Consider the following 12573-nt stretch of genomic DNA (forward strand, 5'->3'; position numbering starts at 1 on the left):
GCCGCCGCGGTACGATCTGGAGCGACTGAAGCAATCAGATGTCGCCACTGCATACGCGCAGCACTTCGAGGCAGCGTTGCCGGACGAGGGAGAGCTCGACGTGGCCCCTTTAGAGGACTGCTGGAGAACACTAAAAGCAGCCATAAACAACGCAGCTGAGGACATTGTCGGGTACGAGGAACGGAGACGACGGAACGATTGATTCGACGAGGAGTGCAGAGCGGTTTTGGAGGAGAAGAATGCAGCGCGAGCGGTCATGCGTCATGCAGCATGAAACTCGACAGAATGTGGAACGATACAAACAGAAACGGAGGCAGCAGACACGCTTCTTCCGGGAGAAAAAGCGCCGTCTGGAAAAAGCGGAGTGCGAGGAAATGGAACTGCTGTGCCGTTCTCAAGATACACGGAAGTTCTACCAGAAGCTCAACGCATCCCGCAAAGGCTTTGTGCCGCAAGCCGAAATATGTAGGGATAAGGACGGGAGCCTGCTGAAGGACACCCGTGAGGTGATCGAAAGGTGGAATCAGCACCTGAACGGCGAGGAGAATGTAGGTACAGATGACCAAGGCAACGGAGGATTTGACTACGTCAATGCAGTTGAGGACGGGAGTGAACCAACTCCCACGTTGAGGGAAGTTAAGGATGCCATCCAACAGGTCAAGAACAACAAAGCAGCTGGCAAAGATGGTATCGCAGCAGAACTCATCAAGTTGGGCCCGGAAAAGTTGGCCATTTGTCTGCACCGGTTAGTAGTCAGGATCTGGGAAACCGAACAGCTACCGAAGGAGTGGAAAGAAGGGGTGATCTGCCTCATTTACAAGAAAGGGGACCATGTGGAGTGTGAGAATTTCCGAGCAATCACCATTTTGAATGCCGCCTACAAAGTGATATCCCAGATCTTCCATCGTCTATCACCTAAAGTTAACCCATTATATCGTAGCGTATGAAATTTCATACGCAGAACTTTCCATCGGTTAACGCGTATTTATTGCAGAATTTTGGCATCAAACTGCTTTATTATTGCACTAATGGGATCATTACACCTCATTTCATTTCATTGTGAAACAAGACAACTGCCATTTTTTTTAATAATTTTGTTTACATTTTTGAACCGTGTATAGTTGGGGCAAATGGCGGCTGAAAAGTGAGCAATACATTCAATTGAAATTTATTGTTGGAATTCGTGCTAATAATTCCATTATGTGACAAAATGTTCCTACAGGTGTAAAAGAAGTGTTGTCTATCAGAAAATCCAAAGAAATATGTCAAACAACTTAAAATTTGTTGTTTTTATTTAAGCGTACGAAATTTTTTGCACGAGATATTTTCATTCTCAAAACCATTTTAAGCGGTGATTTTGTTTTTCCCATAATCTTTGATACTTTTTTTGGTGGAATTGAACATATCACTGCATTTGGCTCACTTTTTGAAACCCCTGGGTTATAATGGGTTAATGAGTTCGTGGGAAGTTATAAAGCCGGTTTCATCGATGGCCGGTCGACAACGGACCAGATCTTCACCGTACGAAGGTGTGGTGCGACGAGCAGGGCTCAAAAGCCGGGGCACGATCTTCACGAAATCCGGCCAATTTGTATGCTTCGCGGACGACATGGACATTATCGCCCGAACATTTGGAACGGGGCAGACCTGTACATCTGCCTGAAACGCAAAGCAGCGAAGGTCAGACTGGTGGTAAATGCGTCCAAAATAAAGTATATGCTGGTAGGCGGAACCGAAAACGACAGGATCCGGCTAGGAAACAGCGTTACTATCGACGGGGATACCTTCGAGGTAGTAGAGGATTTTGTCTACCTAGGACCTTATTAACGGCTGACAATAACGTGAGCCGTGAAATCCGAAGATGTATCATCAGTGGAAGTCGGGCCTACTATGGGCTCCAGAAGAAACTGCGGTCAAGAAAGATTCACCCCCGCACTAAATGCACCATGTACAAAACGCTTATAAGACCGGTGGTTCTCTACGGGCACGAGACTTGGATCATGCTTGAGGAGGACCTGCAAGCGCTAGGAGTTTTCGAGCGACGGGTGCTAAGGACGATGTGCACTCTATGGCGAACCCAGTATCCAAAACGTGGCCAAAGCTGGAAGGATACGGTGGGCAGGGGATATTGCAAGAATGCCTGATAACAATCCTGCAAAGATGGTGTTCGCTAATGATCCGGTTGGTGCAAGAAGGCGAGAAGCGCAGAGAGCACGATGGGCAGACTAGCTGGAACGTGATTTGGCGAGTGTTGGGCGTTACCGACGTTGGAGAGTTGCAGCTACAAATCGAGTATTGTGGAGGCAAATTGTTGATTTAGTGTTATCATGAAATTGACGTTGAACTAAATAAATGAATGAACAATGTTAAAATTTATCAACCAAAGCAGAAAACATGAGTGCCCTCCTTGATGACGAAATTATACACGTGTCTCTACAAACAGCACATTGGCTTAGCGAGATCATGTCAATCGACAGTAAGTGAATAGAGATACTAGTGGTTGACGCTCTATAGTATGTTGTTATTATCTATTTGTGTGAATAAACGAGAAGTGTCTAACTAGAGATGGTCGGGTTTCATTTTTTTCGAACCCGAACCCGACCCGAACCCGAGAGCTTGAAAATTGAAAAACCCGAACCCGACCCGAGCCCGAAATTATAAAATTTGAAAAACCCGCACCCGACCCGAGCCCGAAAATTTTAAAATAAGAAAACCCGGACCCGACCCGTACCCGAGAATGAAAATTTTGTAAAACCCGAACCCGACCCGACCCCGAGAATTTTAAAATTTGAAAACCCGAACCCGACCCGAACCCGAAAATTTTTAATTTGAGAAACCCGATCCGAACCCAACTTGCTAATATGGAGAATCCACCAGAGATCTCGAAGATTTTTAATTTTAGGCACCCTAGGCTCATCCTTGAATAGTAGAACATTCGAATCTGAAGTAGCACCTTACGCGTTGAGTTATATCTGCCTGGCGAGTAAAATCCGCATTTTTATTTGCTATTATTGAACGTCGAATATATAATGTTATGAGAAACTTACAAATTGTCGATATATTAAATGAAATGTAGAATAAATCGGTCGCTAACTCATGGGGAAACAAAAAACTTAATGGTGACAGTTTCAAACAACCTTGCCCGTCGTACTTACCCAAAATTTCTAATTTTGTATCAAAAGCGAATTCTATACATTTCTTTTCTAGGAAATGTAAAACCATTCCTGCAAGGCAGTTTGATATAATATATCACATGTTAGCTATGGTAATTTACCAGAGCAGTACCACCAAATTTGTGATTTCAATATATGGGAATTGTGAAATCGTCCCCGGGGCCCGGGCTACAACGTCCTTTTTAGTCAATGGTTACAGCAAGCATATCATAAATCAATTTGATTATTATTAAACTTCTATTAAAGCAGGTAAAACCTATTTGTTGCATTTGACCAACTTAACAGTGCCCGCTTAAAGTTTGTTTGGGGTACAAATGTACCCCACAAAACCATTTACGTTAATGTTTTGTCATGTTTGCATAATTCCGAAGACATTATTTTATCTTTTTTTAAAAGCAAAACATCGATACACAGTAAACGAAAAACTTGTGAAAAATTGTATGTTTTAGAATAAAACTATCCAATTTAATTATAAATTTAATAAAAATTAGGCATATTAGAGCGATTTTAGTTTTTGGCTACGAATGTATCCCAAAAAACCGTTTACTTAGAGAAAAAGTCACGAAACCGTTGTAGGGTTAATGGACAATTATTATTCAATATGTAGCAAAAAGTACTACCATTAACTGCACTCGCAACACCCACTGTTTGATTTCGGATCAATAGATTGGTTTTTATTGTTTCTACTTTCCGTAGATTTCTACTCGCTTTGCTTTGAACACCATTTGCTGTACGCTTTAGCTGAGTTTTACGCGTTTACTCTGACCGCGGCCTACGTATCGGTTTTAAAATACCTGTCGAAATTAATATTTTAAAACAGAAAGTTGAACCAATATTTTCCGATAAACTCCTGTTGACTTGATTTATTAGTAATTATCATTAAAAATAAATCGCAAAGAGATTTTAGATGTGAGACACGTATTGTTGAATGCCATCTCATGAATGTTCTTTTAAAACATAAAATAATTCAGTCAGTTTGCGAATCTGAAGAGACAGAATTTTATACAAGAATGAAAAAATACTATATTTGAGCACCAGAAAATACGACGAATTCTAGCGATTTAAAGGTGCTACCATTTGGTGCGGTTGTATGTGTCTTCCATTCGTATCACGAAGTATAAAAAAGGCTGGGTTTTGTGTATAGTCAGCGTCAAGAAATGGTTGGGTTGTTTTGTTCAAAACCCGAACCCGACCCGATCCTGACAATTTCTAATTTGAAAAACCCGAACCCGACCCGAGCCCGAAAGGTCAAAATTTTAAAAACCCGGACCCGACCCGAGCCCGAGAATTTCAAATTTCAAAACCCGGAACCCGACCCGAACCCGAGAAGCTTAAATTTATTGAACCCGAACCCGACCCGAAACCCGTCGGGTTCGGGTCGGGTCCGGGTTTCGGGTCTAAAAACCCGAACCCGACCATCTCTATGTCTAACTACACACATTCCTTCGATTATTTCTGGGTCTCAAAATACTTGGTCGGAAGTGTACCATTAGATTCAGGTGAAAATAAAGATGTTTCTCCCTCGTATTAAACTTGGATGAATGGAACAATTAAAACTACATCAAAACCCTGCCACAAATCCAAAACTAATAGAGCTATTTCTTAATAATTATTCCATTCGGTCAAGCAAGACTTTGTCAAACTAATTCAGTCAGTAGCACACTACGATAATTGCGCTGCCCGCCGGTTAAACATGATCCACTTTCCTTTTCCATCGCTGCGTAAAGTCAACCTTCGTCGCAGCAATAACTGCTTCTGGTCGTCTGCGAGTGCCCATCAGTGGCGAGAAACTTGTAATGCCTCAATTTTATTGCACGCCGTTAAACATTGTTGTTATGTGAAACAAATTCATCCCATTTTTCGACCGGCTCCGGCTTAGGTATGAAATCTGCTGGGATCTATTAAACTGCTCGCGCTCCCTGGCAGGAAACATCAAGACGCGTAATTGATGGGAAAGAATTAGGCCGCCGTAAATTTTCAGCCCAACGGTTATGACGAAGATTATTATAATTAACAGTCCACAATCTCGGCGAAGCGTCACGGGACTAGTTCTGAATTCATAAACCGCTTAATCCACGGCCGGCGGTGTTTTCGACCATTGGACACTACACACTGCTTCGCGGTTACCCTTGCTTGGGAGCAATGTCAGGAATTAAGAAAAAAGACGGAAGTGAAGTGCTCATTTCAACCAAAATCGCACCAGCCTTTATTCGACACCTTGGTCAATTGTAGAAAAAATGCCGCCCCGACGACAAAGGAAGATTATCAACCAGAAATTCATCATAAATGTATTTTCCACCCGACTGAATTTCAGAGGATTAGCTTTAAAATTGAACTGACAAGGTTTGTCTTTGCTTGTTCGTGAATACTTCGGTTCTTGTTGAATAATTTCGCGACCTTCAAGACGACGCCTATTAAATATTGAAGCTATCCCGGTCTGATCCACCTACTTTTGTTGTTAGCATTGCGTAAGTGTTGACAAGAACAATCGACAAAAGTAGCGGAAAAAATCTTCCCATAGTGGGACGACCGCACGAATTGTGTTGAACTGGAACTCGGGTGGATAAAATGAATTGGATTTGATAAAAAGTTGAATGGCTTGCCGTACGCCGTACGCGATAATCGTAAGCCGTTTCGGGCGGGCAACGGCTCAGCACGCCTTTGTGCGGAAGAGACGCGAACAAGATTGAATGAAGCGAAGAAAGGGAAATATTTGTAAAGAATATGCAGTATCACTGAAAATAATTTATTACCGAATTACGCATCTTATTATTGCCATAATTTATACTTTTCAACCGGACAATCTGCCCAACAACGAAGCCATTGGTTGAAACTTTCAGCGCATAACCATGCCAAATTGGGAGCAATATCAATGACTGTAGCGGTAACTTTCTGATGAGTCGCACACTATCCCAAGAATTTTGGTTTCAGTGTGGTCCAATTAGGTGGAATTGCTGGATTGTTTATTGCTATTCCGGCAAGTGGGTGGCTGCGCATCTCTAGTGGTAGTACGATTGTCCATGGTAGGGTTCGTCCGGCTTGCGATAGTCAAACGGTTTGGTTTCATGCACCTTTTAAGCAATTGGTAAGTATAGACCTTTCTCGTCCGACCTAACCCCCTTTTTTCTTATTTTTATTCAAAAGACTACACATTTTTAAGAATATTTCCGCTGAAATGAGACTTTTTAGAGCTATCGTGATTTTTTAATGATTTTTTTAAATTTGAAAATTGCAAAAATGTTGAGTATTTTTTTCACCTTTGCAAGAATGGTGGGACTCAAAATATGTGTTTGGGCAGCACTGTTTTGTATATTTTTGGTTGGCTTCCTGGCAACGCGGCAAATGAAGTGGTGAGTCGCGGTACAAAGTTCATTGGTTATGTAAACAAACTAAAGTGAACCTCTCGGTGGAGAACGTTGCATGGTAATGTTTAACCTCACTTTTTGACAGTTCAAAGAGATTGTTTACATGATCTTGGTATTTTTGTTGATTCGGTCATAGTATGAGAAACTTGGTTTGGTTCGCTGCCAAATGTTAACACTTTCCCAACAAGGTCGCTCAGCTGTATTTTTTAATTGATGTCGGCATCATACATTGTTCCGTTAAATTTAACATTTTTACTTTTCTTGTACATGATTCATTGAAGAAGCAAGGAATTTCTAGCCAAACATTTGAAAAAGGCCTACTGCCAAATGCAAACAAATCGAATTTTGATGTTCTCTATTAAAATTCTGGGACAGAACCTGTGGATAGATGTTTTCTTTTTCTTTTTTCTGTTCATTTTATCTCTTGTCTTGCATAGCCACTCTTTCTTCCTCACATATTTTAAATGGACTGGCTAAATTCGACAGTCCCCCCTGACTGCATTTGACGGTTCCCTTTGGCTGCATTTGACAGCTCCCCCTGGCTACAATTGACATTAGGTTTTTTCGTATCCACACGTTCCGTCCCAATTAAAAACTATCTATCTGGCCATGTACATAAACATAACGCAACATTGGATTATGACGAATTTTGATAATGATTTTATAACAAATTATAAAAGAGCCCGGCTGATATAAAAGTCCTAAATAGCAATACACTTATTATAAAACGATTGTAAAGGATTATTGTAAATGATTCCAAAAGGATTATAAAGGCAGTGAAATACGTACTCAATGAATTAAGGGGTGTGTCTGATGTAAACAATATGCGCAATCAAACTAAATAAAACAGTATTCAATTTTTAAATAGAATTATAATGAATTCGACCAAAACTTTTTTTTCCTTTTTCTCATTTTCAAATGTTTGGGTAGAATTTAGATTATTTTATCGTTGTTGCGATCAATTTCGTTTGGTTTGTTTTGTTCACAATGTTAGTCGCAGAGCATTTTGGTGATCTATGGCAACTGATGACCTTTACACCCCATACTAGGTCTGCTCCTGTTGCAGCTGTTTCGCCCTGTCCGGCACCGAGTCAACCGATGGTCCAACGTGCGCCGCACTCGTCTGTCGCTATGTCAATGGCAGGGACTTGGATTAAAGGCTAAAATTTCAGCTACGGTTGGTGGTGTTGCTGCAATCGGTTTGCCTTCGGCTACGTTGGACATTCGGCTAACGGGAATATTCAGCGATTCCGATTCGAAGGAAGCAGCGCCAGTAGCAGACTGCTTCGGTTCAGCAATACGCTCCGGTATCGGACGAAGCTAACACTCCGACAGGACGAAGGTTTCAACGAGGGGCTCAGGCATAAGTAGCAGAGTCCTTGCACTTCCTGCTTGTCGAGTGAATAATTCCGACGAAACCACTGCCGCTCTCTCCAAGTTTGATCACCGTAATAAGTGCAACGTCAGCGGTATAGTGCCAGGATTAGTCGAGAACAGTGCCAGGACTGACTTGCCAAGAGCTACAAGATTAAATAGCAATGCGTTTTTAAAGTGACCATAGTAAAACGTAGAGGCTTTACCAAGATGATTTATTCAGCAGAATAAGATAGCAAAATTACCCAAAACATAAGACCTGGCTGCCGAAGTGAATCCACACACATCATCACCTACAGAGGCAAGCAATATTGGAACGCAGCGAAATTCCTCACAATGAATTGATCTCGTTAGGTGAAATTCCAGGAAGTACAATTTTCATAGCACAATTTAGTCGACCGAAATTGTAGTCCTCAGTCGAGAGAGAGACTGATAGAGTAGCAGCAGCTAGGAAACACACGGCACCGGCGACACATATATATTCACAACATACTAATTACTTATCCTTCCGAAAAAATTGATTAAATAAATTGACGATGCAATTTATCATTCGCTGCCTAGTTATTTCCTGCCAATTTGAACACGACAGCAGTTGCAGAAAGCTTTATTGCGGTGCAAAAATGATGGCAACTCGGGATATAATATAAATTTACATATAATTTCTCCTCCCTGCTCTGCATTCTTATCACTCCTATCAAATCCTTCTTACTCCTTATCGTCAGTGCCAAGCACTGTTTTGCATTTGCCGGCTAAATCAACGACAATGCGATAATCGTCAATCGACGAAACTTTTGCTGAAATGGAACTTGAACACGAATAATAAATAATTGTTCCATTCGAAAGCGATAACCTTGTTGTCCTCATGTTTGCAGCTATCATACGCTGGTAGGCATTCTGACCAATGGAAACGTTTTTCGGTATGGGCATTGAACGATCATTTCAACAACTTATCATCGACCGAATTCGTTACCTATATAGTTCAGGTAATCTTCCCCACCTAAAAATGAGTAATAAATCGGATCATCTTGTTAGGACTTAACCCACGAGCAAACAAACAAATGTGTACAAATCCTTATCCATCATCCAGAAAGCAATCGTTTTATAGCCCAATGCTTGATCTTACGATTCAGCATATGCCAACGGGTTTTGCATCGAGCGCCGATTGGTCAATGTATGAACCAGGGGTGACATTACGCATCTCGAAACGAAAGGTTTATTGTATTCAAGCTTGTGTGAAAAGGTCGATTCGAATTGGTTGCATAATGTGGCACCAGGTTCCCATTGTTCCAATCCTCATCCCTCTTGAGTTGATAGTCTTTCAAAGAGCATCGAAAGTATTCAAGTAATGTAAATTTTAAAAGTCCATGTAAACAAGTTTTAGGTAAACAAGCACACTGAACTGTCAGAAAAGTGAGGTTATACATTTTCATGCAATGCTCTATGTTTTTGACAGGTATATGAATGAATCATTTCAGCATCAGTGATGCCAGGTCTATTCAAACAATAGCCTGCAGTGAAAATATAAAAGTCTGCAGATTGCTACAAAAATCTTCAATAAATTTGACATAGAAATGTAGTATGTATATATTTTAAATGATCAAAAATGTTGAAGGCTTGTGTACAAATTGGCTGGCATAGGCTTTGTTCTGCTAAATATTTGTAAACTGCAAAACATCTGCAGTGAAAATGCAAAATCTGCAGATTTACTAATATATATGCAGATCTGGCATCCTTTTAGTATTCCCCACAGGAAATTCATCCAAATGGTGTAAAAATGCGGGGAAACAAGGCAAGATAGGTATTCAGAATATGGGGTTAAATGAGCAGCTTGCACTATTTTTGATTTTTTTCAATAGTTAGAGGTACCAAATCATCGCGGCAATCGGCAGTAACGAATTGGGGATAAAAAAGGAAGCATCCTATCATATAAAATTTTTTGACGAGTAAGGTCTATTCTATGTAATGTACTCCAATTTTCTTCTCATTATGCATAGAAAATTCATAGTAAATCGTAGCGAAAAAGGTTCGATTCGATTTTGTTGTAATAAATTTTTGTGGGAAATGTCGATTCATTCTTTCGGAAGTATTTGGTGGTGGTTTTCACAAGGGGTAGGTAGGGATTTGATTCGTTTCCCAGCAAACCAGGGGTGGCATTCCGCATCTCGATTCGAGTGACTCGACTCGAAACGTTTTGAAGTCGTTTCGAGTAAATTGCGACATTACGTATCACATTCGACGAAGCGTTCGAGCTTGTTAGATTGCGGTACTAGATTTCGACTGCCTGGTCGAGCGCAAACTGTCAAATAAGAGTATACACTGAGAAAAAATATTTTTAATTCTGCTACGAATAAGTTTCATAAAACCAACTTTGATAAAATATAGGAATTGTTTTAATTTATTTAGTTTTTAGTTTCTTGTTATCGAAGTATATACGGATAATTTTCGCAAATATAACATTTTTTCTAGTACACAATAGGGGTGAGTACTTTGACATAAAATCGATGTTGTCAAACATCGATCCAAAAAGATGCGAATGCGATTTTTTTTCCTTTTATTTTTCGTACATTAATTTACCCTTTCCAAAAATATTTATACTATATAAAACAATTGATAAAAGAACGAATCATTTCGTTCCATTGACGAAAAATAGTTTAGACATCGATGACAACTTTTATGCACCGTACGGGCTAATCAACGTCAGATTTACAAATAAAATTTTAGTTTATTCCAATTTTTTTTCTTGTTTTAGCTAAAAATATTTGACAGGTATTTTTGTTATGGCTGAATATAATATTTACTTCAAGGTCTGAGCTGTCAACTTTTGAAGTTAGAAAAATTGAACATTTTTCAATCGCTGATAGCTTGGAAAGTATTTGATGCATGGAAAAATATTAAATATATAAAGTTGCATTTTCGCATGAGCTTTTTTTTAAATTGGATCAACTTTTTTGCTTATTTTTTCTTCAAATAATAAAAATCATGTTAGAAATATTGTGTAAAAATTTTGCAGTGGATCTCAAAATGTTTTGCAGGATATTACAATTATAACATTAAAAAGGGCAATTTTACATTAAACGCCATATTATAGGTCAGCTTTAATTGAAATATCTCGTAAAGTAATTAAGTTCTCAATATAATTATAAATGTTTTCATAGAATAAAAAACTTATTAATCCAAGCTTGTTTTTTTCAATTTGCAGAATTTATAACATAAATAACAAAAAAAACTGTCAGATTGGTCGAAAACGCACTTTTTATTATTAATAAATTTTTCCGTACAGCTAAGAGTTTCCGAGTTATCAGTGGTTGAAAAATAGTCCAATTCATAAAATTCAAAAATTCATAACTTACAAAAAATCTATCGTATTCAGCCAAAACAAAAAATAGATGTCAATTATTTTGTGCTAAGAATGCAAGAATTTTTTTTGGTAGGAATTAATATTGTGGTTGTAAATTTGACGTGGAATAACCCGTACATTAAAGATGTAAAACTACTGAACTACGTCTATCAAGATGCCATTTTTCAGTTCGTGAATTAGACGAAACGAACGATTTACAAAGCACGAAAATGCTTCGTTGCAGAAAACGAGTAATGATTTTGTTCATCGTATGATAATTTTAATTTCACCTAAGAATTTTTTCCAGTGTAAACAAAATTTCAGCGCATTTTGTTTTTTTTTACTATGAGCGTCAAATTCACAGAATAAAATAGTGATAGTGGTAAATAAATTGACCCAATAATGTTCATAATTTGTTCACGTCACTCACCCACACCGCCTTTTTCAATGTTTGGGCATTATTTTAGTTTCATATAACTGTATTCCTGAACTTTTTACCACAAAATTTTAATATATCTCGCTGTTTTAGTTGAAGCACCGAAACATCGAAATGCCTAACTGGTTGTGTCTCTTATTCGGACCTCAGTCGCATGATGGAATGTATTATCTGCAGATTGAGTTATTCACAATTATTCTTAGTTTAAATAACATACTTAATATCTAAATAATTGTTTAAAACAACACAACTTCGAAATCGCTTTTCTCAAATCTTTTGGAAAATAATTGTAGCGAGCACTGCCCTTTTTAATTAAAATGGCTAATTTTGCATTAAAATTTTGGTTTTCAGGGTTTTTTCAGGAAACTGATAGCTTTCAAAGGAACATTTTTTTCAGCAATTGATAACGCAAACATTTAAAAACTAGTTCGTTAAAATAGCCATTTTTAGTTATATTGGTCAAGACAGGCCCGTAGCCAGGATTTTGTTTCGGGAGGGGCTTAAAAAAATTTGCATAAAGCTTTTAATTCTGACAATTTGATATAGTCACTAGAAACTAAATTAAATTTTGAAAAGTTCATAATGAAATCAATTCCAAATCAAAGACAATCCTAAAAATATGTTCATTGTCACAAGAAAGGTTATAGTACTTACTCTCGTTACAACAAAGTATACTCTAGAGTTCACAGTATTTATGCGCTAACCGAATATGACAATGCTTGACGGTGCTGGAAAACACTAGGTGTTCCAAGCTACACCTTTAAAAGGCGTAGAAGATGCTAAACCGAAATGAGTAGAAAAATATCCATAAAATGTTCGAACGAAGAGAATGTCGAAATTAGTACAAAATCTTCTGATTTAGCAAGCGATTTGTAGATGCGCAGAGAC

The sequence above is a fragment of the Topomyia yanbarensis genome, chromosome 2, assembly GCF_030247195.1.
Source record: "Topomyia yanbarensis strain Yona2022 chromosome 2, ASM3024719v1, whole genome shotgun sequence".
Classification (NCBI taxonomy): domain Eukaryota; kingdom Metazoa; phylum Arthropoda; class Insecta; order Diptera; family Culicidae; genus Topomyia; species Topomyia yanbarensis.